Source organism: Larus michahellis, chromosome 3, assembly GCF_964199755.1.
Source record: "Larus michahellis chromosome 3, bLarMic1.1, whole genome shotgun sequence".
NCBI classification, from domain to species: Eukaryota; Metazoa; Chordata; class Aves; order Charadriiformes; family Laridae; genus Larus; species Larus michahellis.
In genome coordinates, this window is record NC_133898.1 from 39,122,652 (window position 1) to 39,135,110 (window position 12,459).

A 12,459-nucleotide genomic window follows, 5' to 3' on the forward strand; every position below is an offset into this window, starting at 1 on the left:
TAATTAAAGTGCAAAGAATAAAACATCTAGATGACAGTGGTGATATAACAGGAACAAACCAACACTGCTTCAGCAAAAGTATTCACGCCTCACGCATCTAATAGGATGCTTTGTGCATGTCAGCAAAACAGCAGATAAAGGAAAAGTGAGGTGGTTTATCTGGACTTTCAAAAAGCCTCCATCTACACTCCTCACACTGACTAGCACCATTTGAAAGCAAAGCAGTCAAAAGTAAGATGTAAGCAGCTATTGAAGATGAAAAACAGGTTCAAAGAACTGCTAAAACACAATCAGTGGTCAATCTGGTGAGGGATTTCACATGCAGCAGCATCTATATGGGTAATAGAATTAACAAGTGATCACAGAGGCAAGAAGACTTTAGCAATCTCCTCCTCTCTTTATGTAACTCTATTACAAGAGTACCTCTGCCACCTCTTCAGATCACACAAGAGCGTCTGTGTTCATCAGTCCTGGAGGAAACTGTGGAAAGCCAGTTGAGCCTGTGTTATCAGCCTTCACCCTTCTTCTGTAAATCCTATACTATTTAATGGATAGAAAAAGGGAGAGTCTCAAATCCTCACTTCCTAGAGGCACACTCTTTCCTGAGCAGCTCAGCTTGCCTTCTCCCTGTAGATTTTCAAACTGCATGATTACGGAAAAGAAAGCTGGAAGCTGCATTTTAAAAACCCAGATAAAAGGAAACTCAACAACAACAACAACAAAAAACTATTTACAGCAACGTGACTTCGAAGCCAACTTTATTTTGGAGCTGCCTCCTGCCTTGGACAACAGCCATGATGATGCAGGACTCTAATGACAAATGTGAGAGGTGCACAGCAAGCCATGCTGATAGGAAGCACACCTTTCCTTGCCAGGTGTGGCACCCCAAAGGTTGTCCATAAGACCAATGCAATCTGGGCCATGTGTCACCAAGGTCAACACAGCATCTGGGTGCATAAAGGATGACATACAAAGAACAAAAGCTTGATAATGGCCTGTCCTTTCTCTGTCACTGTGTCACCAAAGTGCAGCCGTACTGGATTCTGTGGGATTGAAACCTGGGACACACAGGGGTGAGTCCCATTTCTGGGTTTGACTATGACAGCTCTGCCTCCAAAATGACACAGGAGGAACAGAGAGCGTAGCAAAACCAAAGCCAGTAGAGCTTTCTGAATGGGGAGAGGTAGGGAGATTGAGGCAGGGTAATATAGAAACAAGATGAATACAAGGAATGGAAAAAATAGGTACAAAATAACACTGGACAGGCAGAAGTAAATCATATAGACTGCCCAATAATACCAGAACAGAGGATATGCAATTAGAGTGAAAGGCAATGCATTTTGAACTGATCAAAGGAGAGACTATTTTTACACAATGAATAATTAACCTGTGAAGTTCACTGCCACGGGATTTTACCGAGGACAGAGGCTTAGCAGCATTCAGAACAGGAAAAGCCATTGACATGAATAATGAAAATATCCACTGTTACGCTTGACAGAATAAAATCTCTCTGGAAGGGATTTTAATCCCTCCTGGCTCAGTGTAGGACCCCCGCCACTTGACTAGGAGGTGAAAGAGGAGATGTCTCCTGGGCATGTGTTCTGTTCTAGCGTACGGATGCCCACCGCAGTAGCTGCCACCTCCTTCTCTGCAACTCTCGGTGCTGGTAAGAGAAAGAGGACAGATACCAGGCTGAGGGACAGCAAAACCGCTCTCATATGATAATTCCAGTGTTCTGGTACAGGGATTTTAATTGCTTTTCATTTCCATGTCTGCATTGTTTAGCCATCTGCCGGTTCCCAAAGCCTAAGAAGCTTGGTGTCTCTGGAGGAAAGGAGAATTCAGCCTGCCTTCTGCCAGATGAGGCTTTTGCTTTATCTCTTGGAAATCTGACCAAAGTATCCCTCCTTAACAGAAGAGTTGGCCAGTTTTCAGCTAGTCATCTTGACATCACCCATACATTTAGCATTTTCACAGGAAAGCAAAAGTTATAAAATAACTTCAGTTATCTGAAGATGGAGAGTAAATACTTAGGTGCTAACAACTCTTTAACATCAGAGGAGATTGGACTTGCTTCTGTGCCGTTTTGCATTCAGTATTTACCCGCTCTCAGAAGAGCTCCACTGCTCACTGAGGTCAGCATTGATGGCTCCCCATAAGATGTTTTGCATTATCGCTTCTTTCCAGAAGGAGTAAGTGTGGCAGAGGGATGCAGTTCACCGTATATCCTAGGCCTTCACACTAAGGCCACCTTTCCCTGCCTACGGCTGATCACATTTCAGCTCTTGTCTCTGCAGACCATCTTCCATCCCAAGAATGCAAAGCATTTCATTAAGATTACCTAGGCAGCCCGACACGCCAAGAAAGCAGGTGGGTGAATACCATCTCCATTTGGAACTGAAAAATTAACATGTGAATTAAGCGGCATGTGTGAGCACAAAATGCAGATACTTAAAACATCCCTGCAGAGCCTATAAGCTACAATTATTGCTCCATGAGCAGCTAAGAGCGTAGCAATACATCAACCAGGCAACCCTCCACCTGCCTCCTTCCCCCTCTAGGCCTTTTCAGAGCGTGCTGCCAGAGCCAGCCACCATGAAAAGCACAGCTGGGGGAAATGGTGCTGCTGCCTTCCCTGTAACGCCGTAGGTAACAGGCACAGCCAAAGCATGGCAAGCCCAAGTGTGGTTTCTACAAGTGCCCTTGGAGAAGGACTAGGGAATGACCTATTGCCACCAGTTCTGGTGTTCAGCTTGCTGGCTCCTGTGAGATTTGGGCTTGATCCCTGCAAAGCACACCACTGGGAGGTGAACCTGTTTTCCCCATGGGGTGAGGAGTGCAAGAAACACCCTGAGGCTAGCTCGGTCACACCAAAACCCATCTAGCCAATTACCTTCATTTCTGTATATTTAGTAAACTAATTTGGATTCTTTCTCAATGAATCTATCCAACTTCCCCTTGAACATAAGTAAAGTTTAAGCACACACAGCACCCCATGACAAGGACTTCTACCACTTAGCTACATGATGTGTGAAGAACAGATGTTTCCTCTTTTGAACCTGCTACCTGTCAGCATGGCTTAATGAGCTCCTGGTTCTTGCACTGGACAGGTGAGAAGTGGAAGACAGATTGAGAAGAGGCTGTGTTTCAGGCACTGCTTCCTGCTCTCAGGAGAGGACAGCAGAGAATGAAGCGCACGTACAAGTCCCAGAGGAAGGGCGGATTGGCTGTGACCTTCTCTCCCCCCATCAGAAAGCCAAGGTGCTAAATCTGGGGCTCTGTGGGGCCAGGCACTTCTACGGTGAGGTACCAATCAACTCATCTTTGCAGGTCCAGGCAAGTGGCAGATGCTTGCTCGCTCTCACGCATCAAGCACTACTGCACCCAGTAGCCCTTGCTCCCAGGTATTGCTGAGGGATACACCAAGTCACATCACAGGGTCACCCACACGGAACAAATCAAACCTATGTGATACTAGGGGTGGGGGGGGAAAGGAAGGAACTAAGAGCAGAAGGCAAAGCAAATAAAAACCAACTGCTTGTGATGGAGTGCTAGTAAAATATTGGAAGAGATGCTGAACTTAGCCTCAAAGAACAGTATATACCAGGCATGGGGAATAGTCCAACACCCATGGGGGTTGTGATAAATCCAGGAAATTATTAATCTGTCTAAATAAAAAGGAAGAAAGAGATAAAAATATTCCTCCTACAGAGGATAAAGTGTTTTTTTAATATAACTCAAGCAGCAAGGTATCAGTGCCGTTTTTGTGGATTACTATAGGCGATTATATACACAGCTAAGTAGGATGAAGTCAGAAGAGGGCTGATCGTCTTCTGGGAAGACATGAATTAAAGGGATTTTAGAAAATGAATAAAGAACTCTAGATAAGGCTCTAATGGATCAGAGGATACTGCAGCCATGCTGTTGTTACATTAGGGTAAGAGCTACCTGGGGGAGGCTTTTCAGCAGCAATTAACCCTTAGTCAGTCAACCTTTCTAAAGCAGGTAGCAAAGGCATGGTGCTGTTGCACTGCCTACATACTGAGCCTGTCAGACCTTGAAATGCCTCTTCTTGGACTCTCTTGTGTAGCCCCAGACAAAGGTGGCCAGCTGAAACGTCCAAAAAGCTTGTAATTCATCCCCAGAGAAGCTAGGGAAGACCACTGCTGATTTCTCTCCCTCTGCCTTGCCTTGCAACAGATCTGGCTGCAGTTCTTAAGGCCCCAGATCCCAAAGGTTGCTGGATTCTTCACTGGCCACAGCCAGGCAAGAAACAAGCTCTTGGATTCTGACACCTATACCTACACCTCAGGATGTGAAACGAGCTTGCCAAATTCATTTCACACAGAAGCTACCATGCATTCACCAGGCCTTAATAACACTAGCTGACAAAGATTTTGCTAAATAGAAAATAGACTATTCCAAGAGAAGCTAGAAGACCTGAATCTCTTCTCACCTGAATAAAGTAGAGGACAATTTGCCTTTTCCTTACATGAAAGGTTTCCTCTACTGAACTTAGATAAGACTGGAAAAAGGTAAAGCAAATAACTTCCCATCTCCCTCCTGTGACTAAAACCCCACTGTCCTTCACAGCAGGGCTTACGCTAGGTCTCAGGGTGACTACTCAAGCAGAGCCCCTGGAGAACAGATCCTGCAGCAGCAGTGCTCAGCAAAAGGGAAGGTGGGAAACACTGTGCCTGTCACTGCGGAGGTGAAGAAGCCAAGAATCAAATGCCAGAAACATTTCCACAGGAGAGACAAATCCTCCCAGCCAGCAGTGAGGAACAGAGCTCAGTGTAGAGAAGCGGAGGGAGCGGTCTTTCTGGCTGATGTGTGTGACTATCTCTGCAGCTGGATGCGATACAAGGGACCAGCAGAAACTTGTTTTACACATGAGGGATGAGATACTGGTTTGTCTGGCCTATGAACCACTGGCTGTGCCTGTAAAGCTCTGAAAGAGCAACCTCCAGAGTGCTCTGGAGTTGCACTCTGGAGCAACCTCCAGAGCGGTCACTCAAAACTCCAGAGTGACCACAAAAGAGTCATTGCCTGCCTCCCATCCATGTGTCCCTCTCACAGGCACAGGCAGGGAGTCAAACACACCTCACACACACACAGCCTCACCTGTAGACCAGTGCCTGGTCACCTGGAGAGCATATCCCTGCTCCCACAACTCTGCCAATTAAAAGCACTCAATTTGGTATCTTTCCTGGGTAGGACAGAGGGGATTTGTCTATTGTTTGTCTTCTCTTGAATGTGCTGGGTTTGCAGCTCACCAAATAGAGGCATGTTGGTAAGTCCCAAGCTTGCAGTGAGAAAAGAAAAGCTCGCACAAAAAACTTCTAGAGAGGCACCAGCCACCCAGCGATAGGGGGGTTTTCTTGTTTTCCTCACTCCTCTACTACTTTGACCCTCAGCAGAGGAGCTTTCAAAGCATTCCGGCGTGTACTCAGTTCAGCCTGTCTTTCAATAGGCAAAACAGTTTTACTCATCTCTACTTCCAGCTTTCTGCCAGAGAAGGGCAGCCAAAGCTACTGCAGTTCAAGCTGAGAGAGGCAGACAGCACGGGTCAGGATTTCCTACAGTCCTGCAAGCTGCTCCTACAAACTCTGGGACAGTTGTCTCAGGAGATGGCTGCAGATCACCCCATGCTCTGAGCAAACAGGGCAGGTTGTTTTCCCCCACAGTGCCTCCAACCTATTCACCTGCTGCTTCGTGCTCACCTGGCATCATGCAGGAAATGTATTGTCCGTGTGCCTCAGTTTCCCCAGGTACAAAAACCGATTATTTTTCTGCTGTGTTTCCCAAGGAGCTGCAATCCGTTACTAATTAGTGTCTGCAAAATGCTTTCAAGCTCCTCAAAGGAAAGGTGCAAAAGAAGGACTAAACATCATTAACAGCTTTATTTTACACACAGCAGAAAATTAATGAGGTGTTGGCTCCTTGTGAACTGCAACTACCATCCTGCTGAGTAAATTTTTGCTTTCTTAGCAGGTATAGCCCACATCTGTGTTCCTGGAGCACTACCGTTTGGGATGTTATCCTCTGAACCGAACCGCTACCAGCTCCTGGTGTCTGCTCTCTTGCCAAGGCCTGTGGATCTGCCACACACAGCTTTTCCATTCATTTCCCTGGAGGTGCCTGAGATGCTGGTGACAGGAGACGGAAACTGGAGGGGGAGAGCCAGGAGACATTGCAAAGGGGTGAGGTGTCTGCTTCCAGGTTTCTAATAATAAATGGCAAGGGGAGGCAGAAATCAGTTAATATCAGTCTCCGAAGGGAATGGCTCTGAGGGCTTCTCCAAGCAGCTCATCCAGAGTGTTTCTGTTGCCAGTCCCCCATTGTTGGGGCATTCGAATGGCAGCTTTGGGTCCCTGCTGCTTGCAGGGCTGGCAGCCACTCAGGGACTGCAAGAGAAATCATAAAAAAATTGTTCTTGCTAATTTAAAAGTCAGGTCTCCCATGGAGCACATTTGGAGTTGGAAGGAGCATTGCCTCAATGCAGACAGTTCACAGAGTGGGTCTTGCCTCAGCTGGCATACCTGCTGCCTTCATATGCCAAACATATGCCTGCTGGCGAAAAAGCATTTCCCTCAGCAGAGACAAGGACGCAATAGGTCCCAGCCGTGCCCCAGGCTCCTCCAGGGCAAGGCACCTGGAGGTGCTGGGTGTTGGGGACTCCTCCTGCACCTAGGTTCTGCAGCACCCTCTGCTCCCCATGGCCCCTCTGCCCCTGTGGCAGGGAAGCACAGAGGCAAGGGGTTCACAGCTGCTGCTCCCCCTGCCCCACTCTTTCACCCTGACATCAATTCACCCTGACATCAATTCACCCACATGCTCCACTACTGCCCACAGACCCTCAGGGCTGCCAGGGAAAAACAGGCAGGCTCAACATGGAGTTAGGGCTGCCACAAGCTGGATTCTCCATCACGTTGTCTTTTTATTGCCCACACGCTGGGCACCATGGGATGAAGAGCACTTGGACAAAGCTGTCAGCTGCCAGGGCTGCCCAAAGTCAGGACAGCCTGCACAGGAAAGTGCTGCCTTCAGTGTACCCCATGGATCTGCACGTGGGAAATCCCAGGAGAACAGGGAACCCTTCGTGGTCTTCTTGTCTCTAATCCACTGCAAGCTCTGCTGCTGACAGAGACCTCCAGAGTCCAAAAAGCGAAGCAAGGGAATGGCATGTTTTTTCAAGGAAGGAACCAAATGACCTCCACCTGCAAATTTCCCAGGATGGGGAGCAACCCACCTCACAGGAGCAGAGTGGCAGGAGCGCTCTGGGACCTAACACTTTCATGGTATTTCAACATCTCCAGTCCCAGTCTGGGTCCTCTTTCTTCAAAGGAAGTTACAGCAACCCTAATACATCAGAGACTGGTGCTCCAGGACAAGGTCGCAACATGTTCCAGTGAGACACAGGTCAGTTTATCTGTAAAGGCCTCAGAAGAGCATCTATAAGCGCGAGCGAGGTCAATAAGGCATGGTGTTTGCTGGGTTGTATGTAAACAGAGTCAAAGCGCTCCCCTCGAAGATAAACATGTGTGGAAAACACCCAAGTGCTCTCCACCTGAGAGCAAAATATGTCTAAGCCATGTTTGTCAGTCTTAGCAGCAGCTGGTATGCAAAATGGCTCTGTCTGTCTATTTGTTTCCCCTATAGATGTCTTCCTCTGTTAAATGGCACTTCTCCAGCCTCTTCCAAACCCTGACAGCATCTCTGAAGCAATACGCTTGATGTCATTTCAAGGACTGGACTTTGGAGGTTGTAGCTAAGCAGTTTGGCTTATTTCCTTCTCTCCAGGTTGTGAAATCTGGGAACAGTGGAGTCCTGGAGTCCTTTTGTAAAGTCACCAAAAAGCATTCAAATCCCACCTGCATGTGCCACATGCAGTTCAAATCCCAAATTAGAAAAGAAAATGCATGCCCTGTGCTGCTGCCTCTTTCCCCTACTGCTTCCTTCCATGCCCTGGTGTCCCTACTGCCTGCCAATGCCACGCTCACAGCCAAGGTGATGGCTGTGATACACAGCCTGGAGCAGCACAGCCAGCTATACCTGGCCTCATCTTGGAGATGTGCACGCTGCCTCAGGTTCAGAGCCATCAGAGGAGCACAGGGCGGTCATATTCTTCCTGCAAGAGGAATGAGCCCAACCAGGGCAGCTGCTTTATCCCTAATATATGAGGGATGTTCTCTAGTTGGAAAAGACAGATGAGCTTTTGGACATTTAAACCTTTTCTCAGGTCTGAGACACAAGTAGAGATGGCGCTGATGTTTAACTTCTTTACTTTAATCAGCCAGACAATCTGAGAAGAAAAGGTAACAAGGCTATTAGCCTGCCTCACACAGCCACAGCCTCTGCTGTCCACAGAAGGAAAACCTTGCAGCAAAGGCAACTCCCCTTTCACACCAGCATCCTGATGGTTGAGGTGCCACCCTTGAAACAAGGCAGGAGCACATCAAACTGTGCCTGAACCGCCTCAACCACCTCCCAGCTGAGGTAAAAAGTCTCTCGGACTGTATCCACATTGCTCTGTCAGAGCAGCTTCCAGAACCAGCAACAAAAAGCATGTTCCTGCATGCCCCCTGCACAGCTTGGACACAGGACCCCATCCAACCTTTAGGCTGTGTTTAACCTGTATGCACAGGTTCACTCGACCTCCTTGAGGATCCCATATTTGAACACAGTTTGACTAGGCTAAAAAAATACACTATCAACCCTGAAGGAATGCTGGGAGGCTGGCTGTAAGGGGAGAGCTGGAATGGGATCTCAGCAAGGGCACAGACCCTGTAAGCATCTCATCCGAATGTGGGTTCAATTCCTGCTCCCACATTCAGGACTGCTCAGGCCCAAGGAAGGGCAACATTGCCCAGCGCAGCTCACAGCCTGTGGCTTGAGCCCAGCTCTCTGCAAGGGACAGGAATACAGTTGATACTTTGCATCAGAAACAGTCTTCAGGGTTCACCCAGAGCTGGTTCACCTTAGCACGAAAGGGAAAATACTCAGTTCTCAGCACTGATTTCAGGAAGATGCCTATCTAAGGAGGCACAGCCCACAGTCTTGCTTGTTGAGGGGAGAGGACTGGGGGCACTCCTCCATGGACTGCTCTGATGCTCACGCTTCAGGGTCTTGCAAAAGATAGGGAGGGGTGCAAAGCATCTCTGAAATGGGGACAGTGTCACATTGCCAGGAAAAGGGAGGAAGTGGGAGCTTGAGCCTTGCGGAAACACAGCCCTCTCTTGCTAGCAATTTCACAAGAAGTGCCTTCATGCTGTGTCGGAAGAATCCCAGCAGCAATTGACAGGGAGTATTTCAATCAGAAATCCATCTCCTGTAAGGACTGCTTTGGGGCCCGAATGGAGAAAGCAACCTGCAATCTACTTTGTATTGCTGAGCACTAATGGGGCCAGCTCAGATGGAAAGCAGATGGAGAGAAAGTGAATAAGGCCTCCAAACACTGGGGAGAGCGCGGAAACAATCAGAGCACTGACTGCCACAATACGGGCCAAGGCCACTTCAACCAGCTCTGCAATAATCAGAGCCCCAGCTCTCTCTCCCCTCTACGTTTGCCTCGTGACATTCAGCCAGTGAGCAAACATTTTCCTGACCGCACACTAGATTTAAAACCACTTTGGCTGCAGCTTATCTCAACAAATAAAAGAACAGGAGCTGGTCTGAGTGCGTGACTCTGCTCAGCTCTGTCTACAGACAGTTTGTGCACAGCTGCCTTCACTCTCCCTGCAAGATTAGCACCCACTGTACACACAACCTGATGGATAAGGTGCTGTCTGACCATTGCTCTGTGTAGTGCCTAAACCAGAGCCACAGCTAGCTGGTCCAGCTATTGCTGCCACTGATGAGGGGGAAGTGAAGGGAATATCTGCAGGGCATTTGGGAAGGAAAAGGTTGCCCAGGGAGGTTCTGGATGCCCCATCCCTGGAAGTGTTCAAGGCCAGGCTGTATGAGGCTTTGAGCAGCCTGGTCTTGTGGGAGGTGTTCCTGCCCATGGCAGGGGGGTTGGAACTAGAGGATCTTTAAGGTCCTTTCCAACCCGAACCATTCTATGATTCTAGGAAAGCACCAACTCAGTCACCATGCACATCCCACATCCTCTCACCAGACAGAAGCAGCAAGCCTGCTTCTCCCAGGCTCTCCCTCTCTGGGCTGGCCTTGGCTCCACCACTCACTCCTGCCAGGATTCGGCCGGCTCTGCCTTGGAATCTCCACCAGCTGCCTACACTGCAGAGAAGCCTGGAGCTGCCTCAGCAGGTCAGCTGGGGACAGCATCACCCAGCCAGCTCTGCCCAGGCACGGTCCAAAAGCTGCCTTGCAGACAGACCCTTGCCCTGGAAGGAAGCCCGAAGGACACAGCAGTCACACAGGGCAGCAAAGCCCAGCTATTGCTGGCCTTTCTCATGTTGCCAAAATAAAGAACTGTGATCTTTTTTGATAATCTCTGCACTAAATGGAAATCTTCTGGAACTGATTTTATTCCCCAAATCCCTGCCCCAGTAGGTTCAAGGGATAACTTGGAGTGAACATGAACCGTGGTTAGGTTGGAGAAAGGCTGGAATATATCAACTAAAGTAACACAGGAATGGCTACTTGGTGCCGAGAAGGATTTCTGGCCAAAACAGAGAGGAGCACAGACCAATTTAAGGCCCCATGAGGAGAGGAGTGGCATCCTGCTCTCTTCACCAGGTGCCTTTCATTCTTCCCCCTCATGAGGCACACTGCTTGCCATGGGGTCCTCCTGAAGCCAGGGCACTGGCCAGATTGGACTCCTCATCTGCCCCAGTACCTCTGTTCTTCCTGAAGAGTTTCGGAAGGCCGCAGACACACCCCTGTGCAGTGAGGCAAAAGGGACTGCAAAATCTCCGAAAGTTTTATATAACTGCAAAGCCGTTTCCCAGGAAGCTGTATTTGTGCCATCGTTTTATATTTCAAGCCTGTTCCAGTTCTCTTATCTTTTTTTTTTTTTTCCCCAACACTAGCAGCAGCAGTGTACTTAGCCTGGTAAATAATGCATACTGCTCTCACTGCTATGCAGACAGACAAAGACAGGTAGTGTATCAAAGAATAAAATTGTACAGCGAATTGCGGTGTAATAGCTGTAATTTAGTGCCCTGTGGGTGATCAGAGATTCAGAAAGTATCAGAGACCCATGCTCCGCACTGACTGGCAAGGTGACTGGAGATACAGCACAATGTTTGACCCTTGGATTGTTTCCAACCTAAGCGGAGCCATAAAAAATTCAGGAGACCACGCTGTCTCCCAGCAAAATGGTTTGTGGGGTGGATAAATAGATGGATTTTGTGTGTACGCACACACAGTATATTTATGTGGGCGCACAGAGATAATCAAAGAAACACTGATCAAGACCTGGACTACTTATATAACAGAAATGCCTGGGGAAGCCGGGGGTGTATCTGGGTTGTTTTATATTGTCTGCTTGCAAGAACGAAGGGAAGTCTTCGTTAGGGCGCCAGCTGGATCCCAGCTCAGGAAATCTCAATTCATTTCACATGCAGGCTAGCAGCTAATGATGTGTGTGTGCATGTCTGTCTGATTTCAGCTCTTTGGCCATTTCAGACTTGGGGGCATTCAGATTCCTTGCCAGGTTCCCATTTCTGGAGCATTTGTCTCCACCAATCACCCAGGAAGTCATTTGAGAAAGCAGAAATGATAGTAGGAGAAATAATGCTATTTTCAGACTCCCTAGTAGCCCCTTGATCAGAGGCAGTGAGCCACACATAGAGCTCAGCAGAGACCTGGAAGGATATAACCACTCTCTTTCTACCTAAACAACACAAAAGCATGCAGGGATGCAGAGGGCTGTCACCTCCCATTTGCAGACAATTCGGTGTAGAAGCAAACTCCTTTATTCTCCCTGCTCAGGAAGCCCAGGGCACACCTCCTGTCCTCACAAGCCTCTTTCCCATTGCCCAGAAGAAACGAGAAGCAAAGGGTTGGCCACGTCCTTCTAGGATCACAGGGCCTGCCCACAAGTAGCCAGCACCAAGCTAAGCAAGGGGGGCTTTGAAGCAGGAGGGTGACAGGGAATCTTGTAGGACAAATACCCCATGGAATCTGGATAAAGAACATGGCACTTTTGACAAGCAGCAGATGTGGTTCAGCTTCTTCATGCCTTTCACAGCACCATCAACCAAAAGTAGAGATCTTAATGACCCTTGGACAAGGAGATGGGGAAATGCCACACACAAATTGAGTGGGAAAGTCAAGATGGAAACAGAAGAGAATTGGGCACTGGCCCATTAACTCCTAACAACTGCCAGGCAAAGGAGGAGATGAAAACGGGATGACTAGGCCAGAAATGGAGACTGTGGTCACCAGATGACTGAACTAGAAACCAGCTGCCCAGCATGGGACCAGAAATGCAGTCGCTGCCTCCGATGCCAGCACAGATGCATGTGTGAGCTCTGTCTCACCAGGCCAACC